The following is a 13,383-nucleotide window of genomic DNA, read 5'->3' on the forward strand; positions in this document are numbered from 1 at the left end:
CCGCCCATGAATAATAGCTACATGATAGCTATCCTTATCTACTCTAGTTCGTGGCTCAGTTAGTATGCCACCTTAGTTAGTTGAGTTTGGTTTGAGACCCATATATAGGGTTCTTCTATTTCTTTGTATGAGAGTTCTTTTGGCTTACACAACTAAGAAGAGGAAAACTGTTTTCAGCCTCCACCCTTGTGTGTCTTCCCCCATTGTGCAAGCAAGAAAGCTACAAGTGAGACTCCTTCCTTCTCTTCCACAATCTTGACATGGTATCAGAGCCTTGTTCGTGGTAAGGAGCTCAAGAAAGCAAGCCAAGCTCGCGGTGTTCTGGTAAGAGGAGCAGTGTTGCTTTCATTTTCTGTTTTGGGAGCAGATCTCTGCAGGTAGCACAGCCGGAAATTGCAGGAGTGCATTGTCTCAGGTTGAGACGCCCTTCGCGGTGAAGCAAGAGGGCAGTATATGCTGCGGGCAAGAGCTTTAGCTCTCGGCGACCCTGTTTTTTTGATTTGAGGCCATTTCGGGGCCTGTTTTGGAGGCGGAAGTTCTCTGCACGCACTCAGGAAAAGGCCCAATTTTATGCTGTGCGACCACTGTTCTACAGGTCGGTGAAAAGTTACCACAGATATTGCATCGTATGCTTGTGTGCAGAGACATTGGGAGTTACAGAATCATCCCTGTTGCCTGTTGATGCAAAATCGTCACTAGGAAGTGACTGTGTGGTCAAATACCACTTTCACCAGTTTTGCAGATTTGCCCTTGTGAGGGTGAAGCTGAGTTTTTGCAGTGACAGAATTTTTCGCAGTGTTCTGTAATGGCGTCTGATTCTCTTTCACAGATTGTAACTGAAAAGCTTGACAAGAACAACTTCCAGGCATGGAAGTTTAGAATGACGAATTTCCTTATGGGAAAAGGATATTGGGAATTTGTTGCAGGAAATGAAGAAGAACCAATTCTTCCTGATGTTCCCAATCAACAGCAAATGCAGGCATTCAAAGCATGGCATGAGAGAGCTAGGAAAGTTATGTATTGGCTGTCTATCAGTATTTCAGACTCTATGATTGTGCATATTCAGGATGCAAGTACGCCAAAGGAGGCATGGGATACTTTGTCAAAAATGTATAGCACAAATACGCAAGCCAGGAAAATACAGCTCAAGCAAGAGTTGCATAATGTGCAAAGAGAAAGTATGAGCATCAACGACTACCACATGAAGGTGAAGAAGATTGCAGATGCACTGGCTTCCATTGGGTCGCCAGTGGAAGATGATGATTTAGTTTCTGTGACCTTGAATGGTCTAGGAAAGGATTATGCGCAGTTTCGGACATCCATTTCCGTCCGTGAAAGATTTCCTGATTTTGAGGAGTTGATTGCTCTTCTAATTTCTGAGGAGCAGAGAAATGGTGGTGCATCTTCTTCAGGAGGACCTTCAAAAGAAGCTGTCTTCTACTCAAATGCTGGAAGAGGTAGAGGCAGAGGTAGAGGAGGCCGATTTGGAGGCCGTGGTAGAAATCAGAATATGCAGCAAACTCAAGAAAACCAGTCCTATGGAGGAGGACGTGGTAACTCTAGAGGCAGGGGGAGCCAAAGAGGTCGTGGTGGATGGCAAAGAGGCCAAAATGCAAACAGTAATGTTGAATGCTACTATTGTGGTAAAATGGGACATATGGCTAAAGACTGCTACAAAAAGCAGAATGACATCATGAATGGAAAATTGCAACAAGGAAATTATGCATCTTCTAGTAGACAGGGTGATGACAGAAATGAGCATTTGTTTATGGTGCAGCACATGAACAATTCTGTGACAAGTGCAGAAGAAAGCAACGATGTGTGGTATGTTGACTCAGGTGCATCAAACCACATGACAGGTCATGCAGAATGGATGGAGGATGCAAGGAAAATGGAAAAACCAGGATTTGTGGAGACTGGTGATGATACTGCACATCCGATTGTGCAGATTGGAAAAATTCCTCTGTCTATGCAGGATGGGAAAAAGAAATACATGTCCGATGTATTTCATGTCCCGAATATCACCAAGAATCTGGTCTCTGTTGGTCAAATGGTTGAGCAGGGCTTGCAGGTCAGATTTAATCCTCATGGATGCTTTGTTGAGGATATGAAAAATAAAGGTCGCTTGATAGCAAAAGGAAAGAAGAAGGGCAGAATGTTTACATTGGATGCAGACATGTCTGAATTGAGTGCAGCAATGTTTGCACATGGGACCGGTGTAGTTGCAGATATTGATATCTGGCATAAACGCATTGGTCATGTTAATGTACAGCGACTTAAATCAATGCAGGCCCAAAATATTGTTGCAGGATTGCCAAAATTCAAGGTTGCAGAAATGCATAAGGTATGTGAAGCCTGTCAGTTTGGAAAACAGGCAAGGAAACCATTTCCTAGACATGTCCAAGAGAGTGAGAAGCCATTGGAATTAATCCACTCTGATGTGTGGACTACTAAAGCTGCATCTCTTGGAGGCTGTCATTATTTTGTCACTTTTATTGATGACTATAGCAGAAAAGTTTGGGTGTATTTTATGAAAAAGAAAAGTGAAGTTTTTGGGCATTTCAAAACCCTTAAAGCTATGGCTGAAAAAGAAACAGGTCTGCAAATAAAATGCCTGAGGTAAGATGGAGGTGGAGAGTACCTCTCAAATGAGTTTGCAAAGTTCTTGCAGGAGCATGGCATAAAGCAGCAATATTCATGCAGTTATACCCCACAACAAAATGGAATTGCAGAAAGGAAAAACAGGCATATTGGAGAGGTATCTCGTGCCATGCTCAATGAAAAAGACTTGCCAGATTTTTATTGGGCTGAAGCAGTTGCTACAGCAGTCTACATAATGAACAGGACTCCCACTGCAGCAATACATGGAATGACTCCAGAGGAGAGGTATACTGGTAGGAAACCAGATATTTCTCATTTGAAAATTTTTGGTTGCATTGCCTATGTACATGTGCCAGATGAGCTGAGATCCAAGTTGGATCCAAAAGCTGAGAAGTGCATCTTTATTGGTTACTCTCTGCAGCAAAAAGGGTATAGATGCTATAACCCTTCTACTCGTAAGTTTACAGTGAGCAGAGATGTTGTTTTTGATGAGATGAGTAGCTGGTATAAACCAGTAAATGTGATTGATGATGTAGATGCACAAAATGGTAATGCTGCACAGAATTCACAGTAGCAGTCACAAAATATTAGTGGACCTGGAGCGTCCTCTAGCAGTGGTTCACAATCTTCGCCATGGACAGGCAGATTGAGATCAGGAGAATCTTCTCAAAGTAATGCAGATAGTGGTATGCAGGTATCACGAAAAGGAAAAGAGAAGGTTGATCAGCCCATGTTTGATGTGAATGCAGGTCACTCTTATGTGGATGGTGAATCCAGTGGCTCAGAACAGAGCATTGATGATGAGTTGGGTATTCCTTCTATTGTTACACCTGGAGTAAGGAAGACCAGGGATGTTTTGAGAGCACCTAGAAGTGAGCCTACTTTGCGTAGGTCTACTAGAGCTAGGTATCCTGTGGATAGGCTGAAATATGATGGATTTACAGCCATTCACTATGCATATATGGTCAAAGTGATACAGGAACCAGAACCCACTTCTTTTGAGCAAGCCATGGGAAAAGAAAAATGGGAGAAAGCCATGGATGAAGAAATGGATGCCTTGGAAGCAAATGCTACATGGGAATTGGTACCTTTGCCTAAAGGTAAGAATGCAATTGGCTGTAAGTGGGTTTATAAGGTAAAGCACAATGCAGATGGTTCTGTGAACAGATACAAGGCAAGATTAGTAGTCAAGGGATATGCACAAACATATGGCATCGACTATGAAGAAACATTCAGTCCGGTTGCAAGGATGGCAACCGTAAGAGCAGTCATTGCTATGGCTGTATCAAAGGGATGGTCTTTACATCAGATGGATGTAAAGAATGCCTTCTTGCATGGTGATTTGCAAGAAGAGGTCTATATGGAGCAGCCACCAGGTTATGTGCATGATGTTCATCCTGAGTTTGTTTGCAGGTTGAAGAAAGCCTTGTATGACTTGAAGCAAGCACCTAGAGCATGGTCTGACAAGATAGGGCAGTATCTTGTCACTATTGGCTTTCAGATTTCCAAGGCAGATTTCTCACTTTATGTGAGAAAAACAGAGAAAGGTATTATGCTACTTGTCATTTATGTTGATGATTTGATTATGACAGGTGACAGTGATGAAGATATCCTTCATGTGAAAATGCTATTGAAGCAGAAGTTTGAGATGAAGGATTTGGGAGAGCTGCGTTATTTCTTGGGCATTGAGGTGATTAGATCACCAAGTGGGATACAGCTCTTACAGAGGCAGTATGGATTGGACATGCTGTCCAAATATGGGATGACAGGCTGTAAGCCTATTTCAGTTCCTTTGGAGCAGAATGTGAAGCTGAGCACAGATGCAGGTGAGCTTCTAGAAGACCCTACTATGTACAGACGCATAGTAGGAAGTTTGATTTATATGACTATTACCAGGCCAGATTTGAGCTATGCTGTTGGATTGGTAAGTCAGTTTATGCAGGCTCCAAGGAAACCACATTTGGATGCGGCTAGACGCATACTCAGGTATGTGAAGTCCACATTGCAGTATGGACTATTTTATGAGACTCGGGTTCAGATACAGCTGCATGGATACACTGATGCTGATTGGGCTGGTAGTATTTCTGATAGACGATCTACCAGTGGATATGTGTTCTCTTTTGGGAGTGCTGCAGTCACTTGGAGCAGCAAGAAACAGCCTACAGTTGCCTTGTCGAGCACAGAGGCTGAGTACAGGGGTGCAGCAATGGCTGCATGTGAGGTAGCTTGGTTGCATAAGCTACTTTATGATATGCATCAGTCTACAGATGGGCCAGTTGTCATTTATTGTGACAACATGATTAGTATACACTTGGCAAATAACCCAGTCTATCATGCTAGAATAAAGCACATTGAGGTGCATTATCACTATGTGCAAGAGAGGGTTTTACTAGGTCTTATTGATCTAGTTTATGTCAGCACAGAGGATCAGGTAGCTGACATATTCACGAAGGCATTGGGCGCAGAGAAGCTGCGCAAGTTCAGAGACCTGCTTGGTGTGCAGGAATTGGGATTGAGCTCCAGGGGGAGTGTTGAGATATCGAGCTCCACTCGTGATACGCCAGGGTGACCGTTGTGTATTTATGTCACCGACTTGTCAGTTGCAGACGCGGTTGGTACACCGCCCATGAATAATAGCTACATGATAGCTATCCTTATCTACTCTAGTTCGTGGCTCAGTTAGTATGCCACCTTAGTTAGTTGAGTTTGGTTTGAGACCCATATATAGGGTTCTTCTATTTCTTTGTATGAGAGTTCTTTTGGCTTACACAACTAAGAAGAGGAAAACTGTTTTCAGCCTCCACCCTTGTGTGTCTTCCCCCATTGTGCAAGCAAGAAAGCTACAAGTGAGACTCCTTCCTTCTCTCCCACAATCTTGACAATCAGCTCCTACTCTTCACAAGGCAGATTATCAGTGTGGACGGCCAATCATGTTGGCAGTTGATACTAGCCATATTGGCATAGGATGGGCAGTGGGACAGGATGATGCTGATGGAAACAGATATGCAATCCGTTTTGGAGCTAAAGTCCTTAATGAGCGACAGAGGAGATATCCGCAGATTAAAAGAGAGTTGTAGGGAGTAGTCACTGCACTGAAGTGTGATAAAGGGTATTTTATTGGTGCTTCAGTTGTTGTGGAAACAGATTGCTTGCCTTTGCTTGGCATGATTACTAGCTGTTCGACTCCAGATATAGCGATGCTTTGGTGGATTGCCTACATCAAATCATTGAGTCCAGAATTTCGACACATAGCAGGAAAAGATAATCCAGTTGTTGCTGACATGTTGTCTAGAGCGAGATATGAGGATGAGGAGTCAATGCTTGCAGAAGATGATGAGACAGAGTTTGCAGCTTCTGTCCTTGTTCATGATTGTCAAGTATCTACTGTTGAAGCCTTTACTGAAGAACTCTAAGTTGGCGAGTGGCTGCAAATTGGTCAATATCTGAGTTCATTGACTCGAAGAGCTGATTGGATAGATGATATATTCAAGAAAATCAGAAGAAAGGCTTATGGGTATTTCTTGAAAGATGGTTTTCTTTGGAAGCACCCAAAGAAGAGAGGCGGCCTACCCTTGAGAGTAGTTTGTGAGGCAGCGATGCAGATACAGATTATGCGAGAGTTTCATGAGAGTTCTTGGGCTGGACATAGAGGTGTGTGGGCTACCTATGAGAAAATCAAAGAAAGATACTGGTGGAAAGGGATGTATTAAGATGTTTCCCACTTTGTGGAGACTTGCAGGGACTATCAGCTTTACTCTTTAGTGCGGCATCGTGATGAGTTGCATCCGACCTATCCACTATGTATGCATTATAAATGGGTGGTTGACTTGGTTACTTTGCCAGTGGGACTTTGGCAGATGAGATATCTTGTCTTGGCCAGGGAGGATCTTACAAACTATGTTGAAGGAAGATCTTTGTGGACAAAGACCACTACTACAGTATGTAAATTCTTGTTCGAAGAAATATTTTGCAGGTATGGATGTATAGGCAAGATTACTGCTACTGATCATGGAGAGCTAGATGCAAATGAAGCTAGAGAATTTTTCTCATGGCTTGGGATTAATTTGGCTCTTACTACTGCCTATAATCCAGAGGGGAATGGCAAGAGAGAAAGAGGACATCTGCCGATAGTTAAGGCATTGGCAAAATCTTGTAGAGGTCAGATTGGAGATTGGCCAAGATTACTACCTTTTGCATTGTGGGCAGACCGCTCTACACATAGCGTGACTACTGGATATATGCCTGCAGAGTTGATGTATGGGCAAAAACCTATCATGCCTACTGAAATTTGTGCTCTCACATGGAGTGCTCTTCCTTGGGATGAACTATACCTGCATTTAGCACCTCGAAAGACCACTCTGGGAACACAAAATCTGATGCGAGTCTGTTTCATAAAGGGCATGAGCAAATACACACTAAAATGAAGCAATTTGGTGGAAATGTCTTTGTTTCAAGAAGTGTGGTATTTAGAAACAACCAGAACACAAGTAATCTTAAATGGTGATAGTGGCATGGCATTCCTTGATGGTATGCAACTTGAATGTTGATAGAAATCCAGGCCTCATGGCTGTTGCAAGTGTAATTCAACTGAATTGCATTTACAAGTGAGAGTTGAGGGTTGGGGTTGAATATATATACCAGAGTAACTGGTAGTGAAAAAGGTCATGTTAAATGCTGAAGTTGCTCGACTGTAATTTTGAATATGCTACTGTAGTTGATGATGAGGATGTATCAGAGCTTGTAGAAGGAGAAACATTCTGCCCAGCTTGCTTACAGATCATCCTAATCTCTATTAACACCTAAAGAAGAGTGAAGACAGGGATGCAGAAATAAAGAAGAAGGGTAAAGCTTTCATACTGTGATTATTCAGAAAAGTTTTGACAAGGTTTCTCCAATTAGCAAATCTTTGGTTACCAAGGTGTGGCTCACTTGTTGAGATACCAGCAGGGTGTTGTATCAAAATTGTTCATGATAGCATATAATGAACATGGGCTTGCTCAGGATACTTTGACACTTTATGAACTGATGAAGCTACAAAATCTTTGTCCAAAAAGCTATATGCTGAGATAAAAAGGACTTGAACAAAATTTGTTTGTTGACAGTATCTTTGTTGTAATTCATTTGACAAGCAATATAGTGATCTTTGGAATCAAAAATTTGAGTTCTTCTTGTTAGCCTCTTTCCTTGCAACATCTTGAATCCCGTGTTCAAGATCTTTTGCATGAACTACATGACAGCGTGTGGAAAACTTCCGCCTCCAAAATAGGCATCGAAACGGCCTCAAATCAAAAAAACAGGGCAACACCGCGAAGGGTCTCTCAAGCTGAGACAATGCACTCTTGCACTTTCCGACTGTGCTACCTGCAGAGACTTGCTCCCAAAACAGAAAAATGAAAGCAACACTGGTCCTCTTACCAGAACACTGCGAACTTGGTTTGCTTTCTTGAGCTCCTTACCATGAACAAGGCTCTGATACCATGTCCAGATTGTTGGAGAGAAGGAACGAGTTTCACTTGTAGCTTTCTTGCTTGCACAATGGGGGAATACACACACAAGTGGAGGCTGAAAACAAATTTTCTCTTCTTAGTTGTGTAAGCCAAAAAGAACTCTAGTACATAGAAATAGAAGAACCCTATATATGGGTCTCAAACCAAACTCAACTAACTAAGGTGGCATACTAACTGAGCCACGAACTAGAGTAGATAAGGATAGCTGTCATCTAGCTATTATTCATGGGCGTTGTACCAACCGCATCTTCAGCTAACAAGTTGGTGACATAAATGCACAACGGTCACCCTGGCATATCACGAGTGGAGCTCGATATCTCAACACAACTTGCAAGAAAAGCTCAACTTTCTCAACATCCAATGCTCTTTGTTCAATGGCATCAAGCTGACTATTCCTCTCTTCAAATTCTCGTATCAACTCTACAGCATCTAGACCTTTGTTTGGCATGTAGACCCACTCTTGGAATGACTGCCGTGTAGCCATCCCAAAGTCCTCAAGGAAATACTCTTCTTTCAGGGACTTCTTAAAATCTTGCCAATGCAAATTTTGAAGAAAAAGATTAGTCACTTTTTCCCTCAAGGCGGGTATGACAAGACGAAGGAAATACTTACTCATAAGTCCAATTAGTACTCCAAAAAATCCCATCTTGATCTCATACCTCTTCAAATAAGCTGAAACATTACAGCCATCAAATAGCTTCTTCTCATTCTCAACTGCTTCAATTGCCTTAGTCGCGCTGATTGCATTCTCCTGCTCCGAATATAGTTGCCTTTGTTGAGACAACTGTTGTTGATGCAACTGCTACTGCTGCTGTATATACAATTGTGTCTACTGATTTTGAAGCTACATATACATAGACATATTTTGCAAAATCTGCTTTAAATCATCCATTGAAGTACTTGAAGAAACAGTCAATGATGGAGCTGAAGTAGAGGACAAAGCAGGAATTGTAGAAGAGGCTGAAACTGATGCTGAAGTATCTCCCATCCTGAAATTTATGCGACGCTTTCACTTCAGGTTCACCAAAGATGTCGAAGGGTTTTCGAGAGCAAAGTCGCAACCACAGAGGACCTTGACTAATTTCAGGATACAAGATCAATCAAGCAAGATCACGATTCAATTTGAAAGAAGGTCACCTCAATTTCGGATAATGGCATCAATAGCTTCAACTTCATACTCATTGACAACTTCCATTGAAGAAAACGCATGCACACCAGACCAGAATTTGTTTTCAAGTTTTCAACCCTGGCATATACTAAATAGTCCTAGCTTCAGATCTTCCCTAGACAGACTTCACAAGTATCCCATACAGGAAAGAGAGTAAAGCCACATCTTCCTTTTCTCATTAACAAAATTCAAAAATCAACTTCAAATCCACTTTGACCTCATCTTTTAACGGTTTTCTGATTCTAGCTAGTGTAACTCGTACTAGAGAGAAATCATGATCTCAAAGAGAATCAAGCAAGTTCAAACTCCAGTATGGCTACTAAACTCAAAAATCTCTGCAAAAGGCATCTGGATATACATTCCTGAGCCAGGCAGCTCTGTATGCTTACTGTGATAAATAAAATTTGTAGAATCAAGCACTTGAGATTTTACTGCCTCCAAGTAGAAAAAGCATACAAAGCCTAAGTGTTGGAAGTCCTTGTATGATGAAAACCTTTTGCGATAGGAGCAGTTGAGACTGAATTAAAGGAAACGGTTGAAACTCATTGTTTGAATTGGCCTAATCTAGCATTGCAGGTGGTCCATTTACAGGCACCAGTTCATGAGTAGATTTTGGACGATAAGCTGTGTCATTATTTCCATTGTATGAGATATTGGTGGATCCTTGAATATGATTTGTGTTGTGAGAAGGTGCAGAGTGTCTTTCCACTGTATACTCCCCTTCCACAGTAATTTCCCAAAAAGCTTTCTTCCAGGATCTTGTATTTGTTGTCTCAAAGACAAAGAATAGACGTCTCCAAAATTCAAACCAATTAGTAGGTCATGGCCATCCTTGGCCTCTGAGTCAAGTACATGGCAAACTGGATTTGCATTGCTAAAGGAGAGTGCTTTTATTTATCGTGAGAATTGTAATCCATGACAAACAGAGTATCATCAACATTAAACAGCAGACTGAACCTCAGTGTGCCCTTCATCAACAAGTTTGATAAGCCCCTCAACTTGCTCCTGGACTGTTCGCTGGACACACTCTCCTCCACCGTAATCAAAAGCCTCTCGATTTGATCCAAAATCTCTCCCCGATGCTTACATCTTCCACCTTTGCTTTTTGTTGTCATGCATAGAAAAGAGCATGAATGATGTTAACATATAGACTCTCTTGCAAAGTGCGCCATCCATTCTTGCTGTATGCCACTGCTTATGCAATCGGTCCAGGATGAGTCCTCAAAAGCTTGCAATAATCCAGTTTTCGTTTTTGGTTGACGGTTTATATCCTGTCTTCAAAGTTAAGCACACCTCGCCAATGCCTTCTTCTCTGCCATCTAGGAATTCTAGATTGGAAGGTGCGCCAACAGGTGCTGTCCACCAACAGTTAGGAATTTTTTCCAGCAGGCCGATTCCACACCAATAATCTCTGTTTTTCTCCCCCATTTCCAGTCCCTGGATCTGTAAATAACTGGGTCCTCTTGGAATGGGTTTTCTCCCTCTATAATTGGAGGTGTAAGTCCTCCGATTACTAGCTCAGTTTGATGTGTGATTAGTGGAGCTATCAATGGAAATCTTAGTCGAGCTATTAATTCAGGGTCTGCCCTGAATGTTCCAAATTTGACTAAATCACATGTCAACTTGGGACCAAACAGTGCGTCTGGAGGTCTTGGTATCGAAGAGTAAACCACATTGTACATATATTTCAACAAGTGTATTAGCAATACGAGATCTTGTTCAAATCCTTTTAAACCAATCTCCATGTGAATGACTTGGCCCTTACTCAAATCTTTCATGCACATAGAAGCTTTTAAGGCACAAGCAATAGTGAAGCTTATGTCTTGCGAATGGAATCCATCCTGAAGAGATGGACTAACCATCATTTGGACAAACGCATTCAAAAAGGAGTGTTCCTAGGCCTACAACCAGAAGTTCGCAAGTTCGTGGAATTGAGAAGACCAGTCAATCTGCAAGCTGCAGTGGAAGGTGCAAGATTGTACGATGAAGTTGAAGCAAGGTTATCAATGACTCCAGGAAGAGGAGTCTTACCTCCTCCCATGCTAGGAACGGTATACCCACCAAATGCAAATCCAAGGACAGTTCCCTACCCCTATCCCTAGATGCAAATAGTGCCGCAATATAATGCATCTAATCCACTGTGGTTGCCACAGACGATAGTGCCTCAAATGATGGTTCAACCACAATAGTGGCCTCAAACAATTCCTCCAATGGCAACTCAACAACAGTGGAACCCTACCAACTGGAATCAACAATCCCAAGTCTCAGCAAGAGCCCTAAATCAAAACCAGAATAGAGGACCTTCTGGATCAACCCAACTAGTGTATGCAGTAATTATAGAAGCTTCCCAAAACCCTAGTATAAGTACTTAAAGAGGTGAAAATATGAAGGACTACTTATCCAATTCAGTTGCAAGTATAAAAAAAGAGCTTATGGATGTGATAACAGAGTAGCTACACATGCTGAAGGTGAATACTGCCAATATATCCACCCCTATGGGAGATCGAAGAGATGTGATGCGCTCTAATACATGGTGTGGAAAATGTCATCAAGTGGGACATTTTGCCACTGATTGTACCCAAAAACCAACCATTCCTGGAGCCTTTTGTTCCTATTGTTTACGGAAGAACCATTCAGAGGATATTTGCTCTCTGAAAGAGATGCACAAACGAAGACGAAAAGATGAAAATGCAAGATTCAACTTGCTAGAATCCAAAATGACAACACAGGATATTTGACCAAAGCCTAGGGAATTTGGTCCTAATTTCGGTCCAAGGAGATTTCCCTCTCAAAGTTACAGAGGATGACAGTCTCGCAGTGGTCAAAGATCAGAGGTGGAATGTTATAGGTGTGGAGAAAAGGGTCATATCTCCCCGAATCGTCCAAACCCTAGATGATCTGTGGATTACAAGCCCTTATGCAGCTGATGCAAAGGAGAAGGCCACACTACAAAGGACTCTCCAAGTCCAGCCCCCCCTGAAAAGGCCAATGCCACTAATAGCCAACAGAAGGCACAAGAGCTTGCCTCCAATTTGGTAGAGTTGGAAGTTGCCATTATTACACGCGCCAAGAAGAAGGAACCAATTGTTCAGAACAAAAATAATTCTCATGCTAAGACTGTGAAGTTCAACCTACCAACAGAGGGACATAGCACTACATGATAGAATAGTGTAGTACAGAGCACTGCAGTGCCACAGAGAGTCACATAGATAGTCCCAAAAATAGAACCAGAGGTCTAGGAGATAGATGATGCAAAAGCACCTCTAGAAACAGAAGAAGTTCCGATGATGCAGTTGCTAGAAGGAAAAGGAAAGATGAAAATTCATGTAGCCCTATCCCTAGCAAGCTAGAGAAGCCTGTGGATCCTATCAAAGATTATGACTTGGTAAAAGACCTAGAAACTTTTAAACCAAGCCTAGCATTCTGACAGTTGCTGATGCTGTCTCCGAGCTACCAAAAGAAATTCAAAAGCATCTTGACAAGAAGACGTGGATTAAGGATTGTTCCTTCAACAATGACCAAGACCAATAAGGCCCGGGAGCCTATAAAGGAAGTAGATGTGGCTAATGCCTTCCTAGATCCTAGAACCCCAGAGATTAGTGTATGGATAGAAGGATGCTTTATTTCAGATGCATTGATTGATGGAGGCTCATCAGTAAACATAATGACGGATGTGACAATGAAGGACTTAGGGTTGCAAGGAGTTGAACCTACATAGTGGCTTATCAGATTGGTAGACCAAATCTGCCAATCTAGAATTAAATTGTTGGGCATCCTCCCTGTAACATGTCCACTAGTATCATCCAGGAAACGTCTTAGCAGTCCATCGGAAAGGATGTCTAGAAAGCTCCGCCTGGCACTCCCATGGAATGTTACGGGATTTGCGATCTAGGGCTTTTCACGTCTGCCATGTAGCGGAAGTATTCCAACCATTCCCACTTAGGATCAACATGAATTAGGGTTTTCCTAATTGGTCATTTCCTAACAGCAACTAGCGTTGGACCCAAGCGAACTACTTTACGCAAAAATGCCAGGTCTGAAGCGGATTCACGTTGCACTTGGTTCAAGGAGAATGGAAAACGAGAGGGATGCAAAGCTCAACCTCTT

Source organism: Lygodium microphyllum, chromosome 10 (assembly GCF_053477565.2).
Source record: "Lygodium microphyllum isolate KBCC chromosome 10, Lygodium_microphyllum_v1.1.10, whole genome shotgun sequence".
NCBI classification, from domain to species: Eukaryota; Viridiplantae; Streptophyta; class Polypodiopsida; order Schizaeales; family Lygodiaceae; genus Lygodium; species Lygodium microphyllum.